The sequence below is a fragment of the Barbatula barbatula genome (genome assembly GCF_947034865.1).
Source record: "Barbatula barbatula genome assembly, chromosome: 9".
Lineage (NCBI taxonomy): Eukaryota > Metazoa > Chordata > Actinopteri > Cypriniformes > Nemacheilidae > Barbatula > Barbatula barbatula.
Genome location: NC_136772.1, coordinates 23,168,899 through 23,184,954, shown reverse-complemented (window position 1 = coordinate 23,184,954; position 16,056 = coordinate 23,168,899).

Sequence of the window (16,056 nt, the reverse complement as noted above, 5' to 3'; positions counted from 1 at the left end):
ATAGTTTCTTATTGTCTTTATAGCATAAGAAACAAATAGAAAAACCTTTTTGAAAGATTATATTTTATGAGAGCAAAACATATCAAATGTTTGGAAACCAATACCAATTCCTGAGATGGTAACTAACAATTTGATATAAATAATCATTTTATTAATATTGTAAGGCAGACGAGTAGGCTGCACATAGTTTGCAAGCAAGCTTTATCACTTGAAATATAGATGTTATTTTGAAAAAACGCGTTTTAGATCAACAGTTAAATATTGAATGTGCTTGCTTTGTTCGCAATGACTCATGTATTTTGATAAGGCAAATTAAAATAAAAAGCACTCGCTTAGTAAACAGATCAAATACTTTCTGAGTTATGTTACAAATGCTGTTTTTCGTACACTAAAGCGCTTCTGGTGCCAACATGTGTCAATGTGTGATGGAGGAGGTTCTATACTGTCCCAGTGTTGTGTGTGTTGTGTCCCTGAGGTGTTTTTCCTCGTTGTTATTGCGCTTTTTTAGAAATCCAGCGGTTGCACCACAACATTTACAGCACACACCTCTGTTGAAATGCCTCGACAATATTCCATGAGAGAATTTCAGGACACCCTGAAGTAATTAAAGAAGAATTCATTTCAAATTTTTGTTTTGTCCCCTTGCGGATTTCCCCGGATATTTCCTTTCAAACGCAGAACAATGTGCTCAATGACTGGATTATGTTTGTTTGTGTTTATTATGTTGGCTGTGCTGTAAATAAGCCATGTTCATCCGTTGCCAGCCTAAAACTTCATATCAGAAGGCTGCCAAATGACGGGGTCAGACGGAGCGGTGACACAAACCGAGCTCCATTCTGTCTAATGTTCTGTGGCATTTGCACCGTGAAGACAATGCCACGTAAAAACCGAGGGGCTAGTTCATTCAGAGTTTTTCAGAGCTCCGTCACACACGTTTGTTAGTCAGATATCAGAATGAGAGCCTCGGGCTTATTGTGTGTAAGACGCAGGGCTTATGAATGCTGTTTTGTTTTACACCACAATCTGAATCCAAGAGGTGCGTGAATATAATGTCATTGTTTGATTTTTCTTCCCTTTGGGATGCGGAGCTGTAGGCACTGCTATAATGTGTTTTAGACTCCTGTTTGTGTGTCTCCAATTTTTCCAAATGTTCTTGCTTGTATATTCATTTTACATTTTTTCTACGAAGCTGCTTTGAAACAATGTGGATTGTGAAGCACTACAGGTTTATATTTCACTAACCTGTTCAATAACTCGTTGATAATATTTTTGGAAAGAGGAAAATTACGCACACACTTGTATCTTCCACAATACACATCCCACAATACACCTCTAATTTAAAGGTCCAGTGTATAATTTATTTTGAGGATTATTGACAGAAATGCATTATAATATATATGACTATGTGTTCAGAGGTGTTAAAAGACCTTTCATAATGAAGCGTAATTATGTTTTTATTACCTTAGAATGAGATATTTCTCTTTACATACATATCTTCTCATATCTTCATTGGTTGGATACATTTTTGCAAGATTTGGCCAAGGGTCTTTAAACTAATCAATTAATTAAGTCAAATAACACCAGACAGTCGTTAATACGTCATAACATTGAAAAGCAGCTTCAAGGTTGAACCTGGTTGAGTCAGATGTTTTATCTTATTTTTATTGCATTTTTTGGCCATAAGAATCACTGAACATTGATGCCATTGCCAATAGAATCAGAAACCTGTATGTATTTACACTGGTATCCACATGTTGGAAATGTTTAACCCACATTTGGAAGGGATTTTGTTATCGAAAAATAATCAGAATAAAAATATATCAAATATTAAACAATTAAATAAAAAATGTGTCTTCAATGTTCACTAGAATGCAAAGGCCATTCACAAAAGCCATCTTACAGGCACATATGAAATCATAAACCAATGTGGCTATTTATTAAAAAAACTTAAAGATAGAAACTCGTTTATTAACTTTATCAATGGTGTCTTCAGAAGATTCAGGTCATCCTTCAAAAAATGTCATCGTCTTATATATTCCAGTCTACACACTTTCACCTCCATCCAAATTCTTCATTCAGTTTCTCTGTCGTCGTCTTCCGTAAGTCTGCACTTTGAAATTGTGATACTCACGTCAAACACATTTCGAGCATCGCATTGCATTGAAACCCTTCACAGGTCAGTCTTTCCTTGTCGAGTGATGTGCAGTTTTTCCTATCAGCATTACCAGCGTTCGACCCTTGCCCCGTTTGTTACCTACAGCAAAGCGTATATGAGTTTATAATGAAGCGCCACGTGTTCTCTACAGCACAGTCGGTTTGGCTGGAGGTCAGAATTCCCCGTCAGGTATCGTAGAGAAGCACCGGGGCGGAGGAGGTGGGGTGACGGGTTGAGAGGGACTTCCGTTCTAATAGCACCTCGCTCCAAACTTTAACCAACACTCTCCTCATCACAGTGAAGTGGCGGGAGGACGCGTGCGGAGGGGGGGCGCAGGTCAGCGGCGCCGTGAATAGACCTCATCAGCGAGGGCCAGAGATCAAATCCTCGCATTACTGGAAGCACAGTCACCTCCACGACCCCGCCAATATCGCACGCCTAACGCAATTATTTGCAATCAGCAAATGTGTGATTCATTATAAAAGATTTCTTACCCCGATATAATTTGCTATTGTTCGGCGGGGGAAAAAGCCACACAAAGGGCCTTTTTAAGTGTTATTGTAGAGAGCGGAGGCCTTTGTTTAAGACACTTTCATATCGCGGTAGTTAAAGTCTGATTAAAGTCTGAAACGGGGAGATGAAAATGAGCTCGTGTAATGTAGCGAGTCTCGCTGCGAAGGAAATGGCTGGTGTTCTTGTACACACTCTCTATTGAACTGATTTGTAAATAGACTTTTTGACAAAAATCCTACAATTTCGGTGTCACTTTTCCCGCCGGTATATTTTCACCTGATTGTAGGCGAGAGAACTGCTGAGATATAATCAGACGCTGTGTTTATGGAAAGTTTGCCGTCGGAGAGACTTTCAGAATGCTTCGGATTTGATTTGGAAATGAAAATATCGGACTCGCGGAGGAAGAAATGGACCGCCGTTTTCATGCCCCTAATATAAAGTTTTCTGTATCTGTGCGTCCCGAAGGGAACCCTTTTATTTAAGTGTTTTCTTCAAATGCTTCTGGAATGACATGATATTTGTCTGTAACATTTCAATGTTGGAGTGACATGATGTTTGTCCTCAGCATTTGCTTTGGCATTTGAATTCGGCACAAACGGTTCAGACAAACTTCCAGCGTGACTAAATGTGTAAATGCGTCTGTCTGTTGCGAGTAAGGTGCAGATTAATGCTGGATTTATGTGTGTGCGTGCTTTGGGGTTAAACGTGTCTGTTGTTGTGCGTTTTAGTTGAAAACTCTCTATCGTTCTGATTTTTTATTCGTCTGCCTTATAACAGAGAACAAATATCTGCCTCATTTGCATATTTATCAACCTCAATCCGTAAGGGTTTTTTAAGAATATCTACCGCATAACGCTTCCGTGCAGATTGTAATGCGATTATGTTTTTAAAGCTAAATGCAAGGCAAACAAATGAGAGAGAAAAATTTATAGCGAACAGCGAATCTCTTCGTTATTTTACGTTACATGGTCATAATTGAAATAGGAAGTTAGAATTGGCTCTGCTTTTCTCCAAATCTAAAAATGCTTCATTAAACCCATTTAAAGTCTGAAAATAATTTGATGAGAACTGTTCCTGGGAAATCTTTGAGGCTCTGATGAGATCTCTTCTGAAAGAGAAACATGTGGAATGGGGTCATTTCACTTCTGATAAATGCATCAAGAGAATAAAGATCATAATAACCTTTTATTTATGTTTATTAAAGCATCACCAATACTCAAAATTACTATTCAGATTATCTGGCATGTATCTCAAGGGTCTTGGTTTGGTGAAATGTAGCCTAGGTGGTGTCATCATACATATGAATAGCTAATAACAGTAGAAATGAGTCGAATAAAAAGACTAATAAGTGTGTTTGAGGATGAAATCTGTCATCTGTCCAACAAGACATACCGTAAAGGTTTCATAAACGTGTGTCTGATTTACTTTAATTCACTAATCTAAACAAATCTAGAGATCAGAAAGATTTCTATCCAATCGTGCAAACTATGACTTTAAATTATGATTAATAATAAATAATGGTTCACCCAAACATGACGATTTTGTTATTTCCTTATCCAAACCTGAATCACTTTGGTGCAACACAAAGCCTCAGTTTTCATAGGTTTTAAAATAGTAAAAAAGTGGCCTCATTTAAAAAAAGTCATAAAGGTTCCCAACCACACAAGGGTGACAAAATAAAAGACTTCGTTTCAATGACACTGAGCCTATAAATCTCAAGAGTCTCAATTCCAGCTGGCGTCAAAAAGAAAATCCTGTAAATATTCAATAAAATAAAAAAATTCTCCTGTAAAATGACATGTTTCCCTCTTTCTGTAACTGGACGTTTTTCCTACGTATTCCAAACCTACGTGTAAAATCTGATAATAAATCAGCTCAATTTGGTAAAATTACCCAAAAATATTTTGACATTATTCATGAAAAATCTGTGACTGATTTTTTTACAGTGTATCTGAAAATGAACTCAAAAACTCTTCTGACATCAAATTATATGAGCTATATGCCTACATATATATATATATATATATATATATATATACTGTATATGTTGACACAATGCTGATATTTGTTTAAAAGACAACAGAGGAGTCAGATCTCCCCAGTAATGAAATAGTGTATATTTTACCTACATTATGTCCGTGTTGTGGATTTGATTTTAAATTCATCCTGCAGTACAGAATCACACATCCTACTAATCATACAGCTATACTGCAAGGTAGTTCTGTGTGTGTGTGTGTGTGTGTGTGTGTGTGTGTGTGTGCGTGCGTGCGTGCGTGTGTGTGTGTGTTTCTGTAGAAGAAAATGAACACAAGAATTGAGAGTGTTTGTGCGTGTGTATGCGTGTGTATGTGTGCGTGAGTGAGTGTGTCGGGACCCAGCGGTGCCAGCAGTGTTACTGGGACGTGTGTGGGAGGGAAGCGCCTGTCAAGAGAGCTCACGGAAAGATAACAATAAATGTCTAATAATGACAGTTAATGAGCTTGATTAAGTTGATTTGTTATGGAAAAAAAAGAGTGAGGGCAGAGGAGAGGCATGTAGCCACCGTAATAAGAGATTCATTTTAATAGATACAAATTCAGTGGGGTTTTGAAACACAATGGGGCTGCATGGAAAATTAGCCAGAAGTACAAAGGGACACCAGATTAATTCTGTCACCGACATATTCCTCATAATTGCTCCAGCCGCCTCATGTCTGAGTTCACCTGACGCTTATCACTGGAAGATTTGTATTATTTCATTCCCTTCATTTGCGAGACCGTGACATCGGGAGGCCAGACACGTAGCGGTGAAGTTTATACGTTTGTCATTTATCTTTCATATCATCCTTGAGCAAAGTTGTAGTTCGGTGACATTTGAAGCGATGTCACATCGCGCTGTATAATTAAGTTTTTTCTCTCCATGCTCGGGAACTATTGTATAGTCTACCTGTTCTATTATACACTTTACCTGCCTTCCGTCTCACCAAAGGAATTAAAGCTCCAGGAGACCTCGGGCAATGCCTTCGTAAACATCTTTCTTACAACTTGCGGAGAAGTTTCATGGAAGGCGTCTGAATGTGATACTTTTCCCTCTGTGTGTGACCTTCGGGGAGGGATAATTAGGATAAAACCTGTTGAGAGAATTTCCAATGAGCGTTTTGAGATTCGGTGTATTCAGAGGATTCAAATGGTTGTGATATTCCCCGCAGCAGTGTGTGTGTGTCTCCAGAGGGACTGCTGCTTTAATTGAATACATTAAAGGGCGAGAGAGCTCTAGGCTTTATTTATTTGCTTGCCGTCTCAGACTTGTTTAAATGAGACCCACTGCTGCTTCTGCTGAGCTCTGCTCCTCCGGGTGATGCTCTCTGGGTAAACACTCGCTGTTTAGCTCTGCCATCAGAGTCGCGTTCCTGTTATCCAAAATGTTATTTATAAATGTTGCACCCTTGAGCCACACTTTGGCAGCCCGTAAAGTGGTGAAAAGCGGCTTTAACACATCATGTTGGAGACTCTTTTGGAGAAGTAGGGGTTCGAATGTGTGCATTTCTTCTGCCCAAAATCCATCTTCTCCATGAAACGGATTTATTCTTTCTTTTAACTGTATTTTGGCATCAGTCATGTGTCCCTGGAGAGCTCATGAGATTTGATGGACTTCTCAGATGTTTCTCCTAAAGTTGCTTAAGAGAAATGAAATCAAAAGAGAAATGTATGGCGGTGTAAAACGAATAATCTGTATTTGGGTCAATTTGATAAGAAATGTTTGAGTTCATATTGAGATCTTCAATAATATTGACTTTTTTATTGCAGACTTGACAATCTCTTCTGAATGGAGTGAGATTTCTGTCTCTCTTCTAGGCGAAATATCTGAGACAGATGAGATTTCTGGAAAAACTCCATTTGCTCTGATGTCATCGAGATATTAAAATCGTCTTATGCGATGAAGAATATATGAGTATACAGTATATGTGAAGGATATTCTGTATTTAATTCATCCTGTTAATTTCTACGTTGAATATTCCGTCAACCAATATGCCTCACCTAAAGTAATAGCTTTCATTTTTTTCTTTTTTCTTGAAGTGATTTCTTTCATTTCCCCCCCCCAAAAAAAACGTCACTCAGCCTTTTCCGCAGAACACAAAAGAAGATATTTGCAGAAAGTTAGTAAACGTACAGCACTGGACCCCATTCACTTCTGTTGTTTGGACACAAAACCAATGCAAGTGAATGGGGTCAGTTAACAACATTCTTCAAAATATCTTTGTGTTTGTTAGAAGGAAGAAAGAAAGTCATTGAGGTTTGAAATGACTAGAGGGTGATTAAACGATGAATTTGTATCGCTATAATATTTTATCATTATCACAAAATGTTATTTTAAATGAAAACAGATGCACGGGCCTCAAAAATATAGTCCTCAAATGGAAATTCATGGAAAGTCAAATATTGAAAAGTTTAGAGGCAAGAGAATGTGTATGTGTGGGGGCTGTGAAACGGCTGATTTGTGTTTTATCGTGAGGTCATAATTCACTGCTGTCCTGCCGACATCCGCCACATTTATCACCCTTCACCACAAAACTTACCCACCACACACGTGCGCATAAACAGCCCCTCGCCAATCTATCTTACCGCAGAAAATTAATGCATGTCACAGCGTGCTATGCCTCATTTTTGTCATTTTCTAGTCCACTGAATGTTTTGTACTTTTGTGAAACTCTCAGAGTCTTTGACAGGTAATTCACGTGTCTTTAGAGGGCCAGAGTCTCGAGATTGTGTGGGTTGTTGAAATTAAGCTAATCATGCCTTTATTTCTGGAGAAGGTGAGAGAGGAGAAGGCTGTTCTTGAGATTTCTTGCCTACAATACGTTTAATCAATATGCTGAGCGTGATAATGGATTTTAAATGCATCTTAAAGACGTGTATAGAGCCTTCTCTGAGAAAGTATCCCTAATCACACAATACCGCGGTTACATTTCTGAACGCATCAGAATATTCACCACGATGACATGAAGGCCAGTCCTTGATTTTATGCATCAGGAATGGATTGAAAACTCACGTAGGAAAGACAAATCGCAGCTCTCTTTAATATCTCAACTGTTTGATGACAACGAGATTAAACGGAGACAAATGGAAACTTTTCTGTCATTACTTACTCACCCTGTATAGATGTCTTTGTTCTGTTCAACCCAGGGAAACAAATTTTGAAGAATGTTAAAAAACAAAAAGTTTGGTGGCACCATTCACTACCACAGTAGAAGAAATACTATACTATGAAAGTCAATAGTGCCCCAGAATTGTTTGGTTTTATCGCATTCTTCAAAATATCTTCTTTTGTGTTCAGAAGAAGTAAGAAACGTATACAGGTTTGAAACAACTTGAGGGAGTAAATAATGACAGAATTTTCATTTTTGGGTGAACTATCCCTTAAGTTTCCCGCATCTTAGACATTTCACGAGGAAAGACTCACAAAAGTCTCGATTAGAGTTTCAAACGTGATGTCAACAATGTCTCAAACTGATCTAAGATTTGTAGTCAATATTACTCAAGATCTCAATATGAACCGAAACTAAATTGAGTCGATCCTTCTGTCTTTTCTCCTAAGAGACTTCAATAAGGTGAAACTTGAATAAAACGCAATTGAAAACTGCATGAAATCCTTGCGCTATAAACGAACATCTGAACAACACAAAGTGTCTTCTGGGCTGTAACTGTATACATTATTTTCTTATTTGATAGTAGTTGTCTTTAAACATTCACTACTTTTTAGTTCGAATAGTTATTTGGTTTGGTCCAGGTAATATCAGCCAACTTTTATGTTTTGGATTTTGACCAAGTTTAGTTTAAACACAAAGCCAAACTTTATTTATGAAAGGACTACAGGTACCACGTGAAACTAAATATGGTCACTTTATGTACAAGAACTCATTTATTGTTTAATACTTTAATTCCAAAGCTGAAACCTGCAAATGTTTACCACAGCACTTCATCAAATGTTGGTGTTTATCCTTTCAGACTAATTCAAAGCTTTCTTATGTGTATCTGAGACAGACCTTATACACAAACCCTGCGTTACGTTCCCTGAGAGAGACCTTTGAACGCTCATGCCGGTGTCCACACTTCTTCTCGTGTGTGTGTCATAAAGTACTGCAATTTAAGAGCTGAAATCCTTTTTAGTGAGCAACAGTGGGCAGATCCCTGAACTTGGTGATTACGGAGAAAAGTGTGACGCGTTTATACCGTGAGCGAGTTCGATAATGAATAAAGATTCGAGCTTTAGACCCAAATGTGATTTTTTTGTGCCGACTGTGGCTAATGTAGGCAGCGTTTAATCACCCTCGGTGACAGCAGAGAGCGCCTTCATTTAACCTTCGCTGAAGATCATGAATTGTAACGTTTTTAATTGGATACATCATTTAACTGAGGGAACGGAACAAATTTTGGGCAATTCAAAGCGCTGTGATTGACAGGCAGGGGCAGTAAGGCCTGCCACAATTAAAGAATATCTCTATTCACTGCCCTTGTCACCACACACACACACGATATCGCTCTGTTTGATCATTGAGATGCAACAACACTACTAACCTTACCTTCTTTTGAAGGGTGCGGAGAGCTGAATGAGATCTTCAGGTGAGGAAGGTGGTAACCTAAGACCTGCTGCCACACGCGCGCAGTTTGACCTGACAGCTACAAAGACAACAATAAAACCTTATACACTCATAGCGTTCGATGTGTTTCATCTACAAAACTAATGTCTTTAAAACCAAATATTGAAATATATTAACTAGAGATGCACAGACAACGTTTTTCCACCGATACCGATAACCGATTATTCAGAGTGATCTCCGCAGATTATGACGATTCGTATAATGACTATTAATATTGATCATCAGACTGGTGTTTCTTAACATTTTCTATAGAACACAAATTCATTGTATTTTCCTGTCCTCTTTTGATTGACAGGATATATTGGCCCCGATCATCGACCGATACCGATTATTGGCCGATATGTCGGTGTATCTCTAATATTAATAATCACTGTGTGGAAAAACAATACAATTGCTCCACTTCAAGCTAATGAAAACATTTGCTTAAGTCTGCTGGGTTTTATATGAAAGAAAATCTCACAAATGCAAGAGTTTCAGAAGAGATCTCAACAAAAGTCAATGTTATTGAAGATCTCAATATGTGACCCTGGACCACCATTTTGTCAATCTTGGGGGTACATTTTTTTTTGAAATTGAGATTTATACATCATCTGAAAGCTGAATAAATAAAGCTTTCCTTTGATGTATGGTTTGTTAGGATCGGATGATATCTGGATTCTGATGGTGCAAATAATGGTTTGTTTATGGTAGGAAATTGACAAAATATCTTCATGAAAGAAATCTTCTAGATCCTTACTTAATATCCTAACGATTTTTGAAAATGAATGATTTTGACCCATACATTGTAAAACTTTGCCAGTTTGCAAGTTACTTACTGTAGATTTAATTTACAATTTTGTTTTAAACATTAACTTAACTAGTTCTTATATTTTCTTTCATAAAACAAGAAAAAAAAACACATCTTATGTATATATATCGTGATTTAAGAAGGTATAAAATATATCTTTACTAGAAAACTAAACAAAAATGCTTAGGAAGAACTTCTTTTTTGCAGTGTTGCTAAGACCCGTAATGAGACCAGTCTATACTTGTTCATTTTGAATCAAAGTGTGTTCATTTTGATGTAAGTAAAGTTGAACTCAAATCGAAAACAGTACTAATAGGAAGGTATTATGTAGAAAATAAATGTACAGTAAGTTACTTGCAAACGCGCTACAAAACTACAGCAAGGTTTTACAGTGTATGTTTTGTTGACTTCTGCCACAGATATTGCCCTGCTACTTAAGATCACATATGATCTCAAACATTTCTCATCAAATTGACACAAACGCTTCGTATCTTACCTTCATGATCTACATTTATTTCACACCTCCGTACTCCAATTGTCTCACTTATTTAAGTAGAAACCTGAGAGGCTGCATTAAATGAAACACAAAAGATATCTCTTTGAAAAAGCTATATTTAAGTAAAATATCTTCTCTTGGTGGCTGGCAAATCATTCAAAGCATAATAAGGGCATGTCTCGGTCACATGTCAAGCATTTCTGCATCTGTCTGATTGTCCGACTTGAACATTGTGAAAAACAATGAAGCATTTGAATAACAGTACGGTATTTGATGTCAACAACAACAAAGAGATCTGAGACATTTTTATTCCTTCTTGAAACTAATTTATAAGTCATTTTTATCGTTATGACAACAATGGACGATCATATTGTTCGCTGTAATTTTCACCGTACGCAAATGCGTTGTTTTCTGCTGTCCACGTTTAAAACACACCTGTGATTATTTTACCTGTGAGAATCACCGTCTCAGACTGTTATACCCAGCGATCTCGTATCACTCCTAATTGAAATGTTTTACAGTCGTGAGCTTGTTCCTCGATTTCTGTGTGTAATGACTTTGTCTTTTGCCCTTCTGTCGTCTGCCTGTCGCCCCACGACGAGTCCAAAACTGTGTCAAGTGGCTGCTGGTGAAATGCATTTGCAGACACCTAATTGTTTTCTTGCCTCTGAGAGCTGAGAAATTAATGTGTGTAACAGTCTGCTCCTCTGTGACAGAACCTAACCAGCCAGAGCATGTTTGCTTAAAGAATCAAGCTCCAGGGTGTAATTTCATATTTTGCAATTACATTTTTTTCCTGTGACAATTTTTTATGTATTATTTAAATTATTTTAGCTCTGGGATATATTAGGGGTTTTTAAACAATACATTACTTTGGGGATTTTGGGAGAATACGGTTCAGGCATTTAGACAACACGCTGTGGCCTCGTTTCATAGCCAGATTCAGTTCTGAAATCAGATGAGTTCAGACCCATCACGCGGAATAACAGACACAGTTAAAGGATAATGTGTGTTTTAAAAACCTTCTTGGGTCATTATTTTCAAATGATAAAAACACCTTTAAACTGTTGTACATTTTATGTTTTAAGATATGACCACAAAGTGCATATTGTTCTTGTTTCTTGTTTCAAAGTAATGATTGTTCCTACCTAAAGGTTTCAGCACAGAGACACAATGCAGATCATTACATTCACACGTGAATCACGAGGTTAAAAAGTCGACACACTTTAAAAAACAAGCAAACGGGGAACATGATGTTTGTTTTTAACGTTACTGCCTCCACATCTATGTCAAGTCATCTGTAAGGTCTTTTAATGCACACACTTTTATTCCTGTAAATCTTGAGATATTTAAGTACACAGATTCTTCGTGATGTCACATGTTAGCATTATGATGTTACGTGTCGCAGGTGTATAGCGGAGGATGCAGTGAACATCGCATCATGTCACATCGAGACAAAACGTCTTGGAGGAGGAAGCAGGTGTGTGTACAACAGATGTGGTTCTTATACAACAGAATGATTCTCAGCAATGTGGACAACAAACTACAAGCATTTGAATGACAGACTGATATCTATAGTTTGGTATTAAACCGATAGTCCTGTTTCAAGAGCTCTGTTTTAAAGGACAAGCATCCCAGGATAAACAAACATAGCACATTTAATATGAAGATACACTATTTACATTTGACAATGTCTGAACGAATTATTTTTTATTGTTTGTAAAACATTGTTTGTAGTATGTACATGTGGTCTTATAGATTTGCTTACTGAACAATTCCTGGGACTTAACAATATCAAAATCAAGAATGGTTTAAAATGAAAAAGAACACAAAAATAACTATAATATACTATAACTACAATAACAATAATATTTAGGCTTTTTTTATTAACATTAGGATCAGTGAATGTCTGATCTCCATATACATGAGCTCTCAAGCACTGTTTACTGAATCTGAATCTAAAGTCAAGTGCACACACATACTGATAAAGACATGAAGATATTAAATGCACTGTACAAGTCACTGTGGATAAAAGCGTCTGCCAAGTGCATACATGTACATTTAAAATGTATATAGTAATTATTTTATATTGTAATGTGAGTATTTTGTAAAGAATGGTTCCTCTTAAAAACAGAAACCTGTTTCCATGAGTACAAGCCTGTCTTTCTGGGAAGGTAAATAAGTAAATACATTTCTTAAGTGAACGAATGAACAAATAAATTAACACTCACAGTGTATATATCATTTGACCTTTTTTAACACTGGCGATTTTATTCATAAAAAAAAAACGTTTTATTCATTAAAAATGATTTCATGTGAGCAATATCTTATTAAACACCCATAACAATCCAGTGACTAGATGAATTAAAAGTTGACTTGTTGTCCTTATCAAACAATATATTTTTATATGACTGATGCTCTCTCTGTCAGGCTGTGTAGCGTAGTGTAGTGTAGTGTAGTGAAGTGGGGTGAATTGTGTGTTACAGGTTATGAGAGAGCAGATTAATGAGGTAAAAACTAATGAAGCTTACGAGTGCCTCCACATCACAGCTGAGAGACTCTCTCTCTACTGCACTCATAACGGATGAGCTCAATAAAACTAGTCCATTCCACTCGCTCGCTCGCTCGCTCGCTCTCTTACTGCACACATTATGACCAGCAGCACCTTTCTCGCGTATTATTACCCACAAATCCACACTGCCAAACGCTGAAGACACGAACGTCTCAAACACAGCTGTTCATTAACATCATGGAGATTAGAACTTGGAGTTTTGTATATTTACAGTATCACACATACATTAGTTCTCCAGTTTACTCTCTTATGAGACTTGGCAAAGCTCTGTTGAATGTCACAATAGTCCTAGTTTACAAGAGCTGCATCTCAAAATAGATCTCAGTTCAGTGGATAATACGGCTGTTTTTTACTTTATGATCAAATCTGATTGGAATTATAATAGAAATCCCTTCATTCCTTGTCATTTAAAGGAAATGTTTTGAGATATAAAGCTCATAAAGTTAAACCACAAACGTCAAATGATCCTAAAAAATAAGTCAAACAGATCAATGTTATTGATTGAGTAAAAGTAAACTTCAAGAAATAAATGATCCATAAACTACACTACAAGCACAAACTGTTTGGATAGAAACAATCACTTGGTTTTGCAAATGTTCTGAGTGCATGTGGAGGTGTTGTGTTTCCATCCTAATGAATAAAAGCTGTCTCTGACCGAAAAGTTGTCAAAGCCTAAATATAATTTCCTCAAAGATCGGTTTGTGATCGATGGTATTATTGTTTAAAACAACACTAAGGAAGCTTTTCCAAAACTACTTATAATAAATGGGGGGTCCAGCTCTCTCTGTGACAGGTGCTCATGCTGCAGGTTAAAAGGTGTGTTGTATGTGAGCTCCCCCTTCAGGACAAATCCTGCATCGCACTGCCCTTCCACAGGTAAAGAACCGAGCAGTGACTGTGGGTATGACCCCTTTACTCATCATTAATAAAGCCCATAAATCTGGAGGGAAAATGTCTTTATATACATCCCTTCTTTTGAGGGTTTAACACTATATATGGCTCAAAAGGCACAACATTAGTAAGATAATGACGTGAAACATATTTCATTTGTGGATGGAGAAGGTTATTGCTATTAAGCCTTCTGCTTTAAAAAAGTGCAGATAAATAAATATTATTGTAATTAAATAAAAAATAAAGAAATGTTATTAATAGAGATGGCCCCTCGTTTTACATTCTGGTTCGTGTGTTATGGTTAAAATCATTTGTGCGAGAACTCCTTCCAACCCCCTTCTTATATTCCCTATTTATAGTCGTCTTATCTAGTGTGCTTTCAGGACTGCACTGTGAGTGCACTTGTGCATTCTTTTGTTAGGGTGAGTTAGCAATTTCCTGTGAGATGGAGTCACCGCTTCAGCCTGTCGTCTCTCCGTGATGATAACATCTCTGACACAAACTGCTCTTGAGCTGGACTTCATAAATCTCTCACCAACATCTGACACACGTCCGGTGAACTATGACCTTATCAATAAACAGCTGGAGTTTAAAAAGGCAAAGGCCACTACCATGATATTTCTAAGAATAAACATTTCATGTATGTTGTCACGTGATCTCTTTATGTAAGCCTACATGTTACAGAGAGAAATGTAGTTTAGCATTTTTGGGAAGAGTTTGTCTGTATTTATATACATAATTCACAGTTTGTAGCTATAGACCCTTTAATTATATCTACAGCAGAAATAGTAGGAAATGTTAATTTGCTAGATAAAACATGGCCTTTTGAAAGATGTGAACATAAGCACTTCATATTCTTCATCGCACACAAGCGCGAGCGCTGCAGCACTGCAGTGTTTACGGGGCCACGTGCACGCTGACCCAAGCAGCGCACGCAGGAAACAGGTAACGCGCCCGCACGCACGCACGCACGCACGCACGTCTGTCGCGCGCTCATTTAGCGCTACGCTGCGTTTCATAATTAGCGCCGCGAGGCCTCATTAAGTTCGCTCTAATGAATAAATATTGTATTTCGCCGCCTGATTACCAGATCAGCTCGACGCTCGAGCGTCGTAAACAATTATTTCCCTAAATATTCATCACCCTAAAGTGGATGATCATTGGTATTTAATACCAGTATTTTCGAGTGCATCTTTATTATGCAAATAAATACTTCTGAAGCGTTTGTTTCCCGCGGATTCGAAAAGATTCGCATTCGGAAATGAAAAAAATGGATGACGAAGTCACGAGAGTCCTACACGTGAAGTTATCCGGCAAATGTTTCATCTTTATTTCGTTTTTTTACAGCAATGTTTTAAAACATTCAAATATTAAGTTCCCAAAGCCGACCAAATGGACTCAAATAAGTATAAAATACTGACATTTTGTGGGAAAATAAATGGATCCCATGAGTTGTTGGATTCAAGAAGTAACACGTAAAGACCTTGAAAATAAAATAATGCAATTACACAAACAGCTACAGGAGCCACATGGGCCTCATAAAAATGTGATGTATCTCGCCACCGTTTGCTACTGTCTTGCCTGCTAGAATTTTAAAGTTTTATTTAATTAACACCACATATAGGAATTTATAATAATAATAATACATTTATATAGCGCCCAAGGACGCTTTACTATAAACAAACAACAATAAAGGCAGTTGACAAAGACAGCAGACAAAACAACCGTAGATGAGAATTAGGTGAATGGGGCAGTACATATATATATAATAAAAAATGATGACATTCAGAAAATAAGTGAGTTTATTTGATGCTAAGCTTTAGTGTGTATTTGACCTGTGTTTCTCTCTCCTTATCTTGGGTGTGCTGTTCTATGTGATGGCCCCTGTGCGTGTCTGTGAGTGTTTTGTGTGGTTCTGAATCTGTGTTTAATCCTTTTTTGTTCTTGACTTGCATAACCTTATATGTGTTTTGCTTATAGTCGATATGTTTTCTTGTACAGCTGC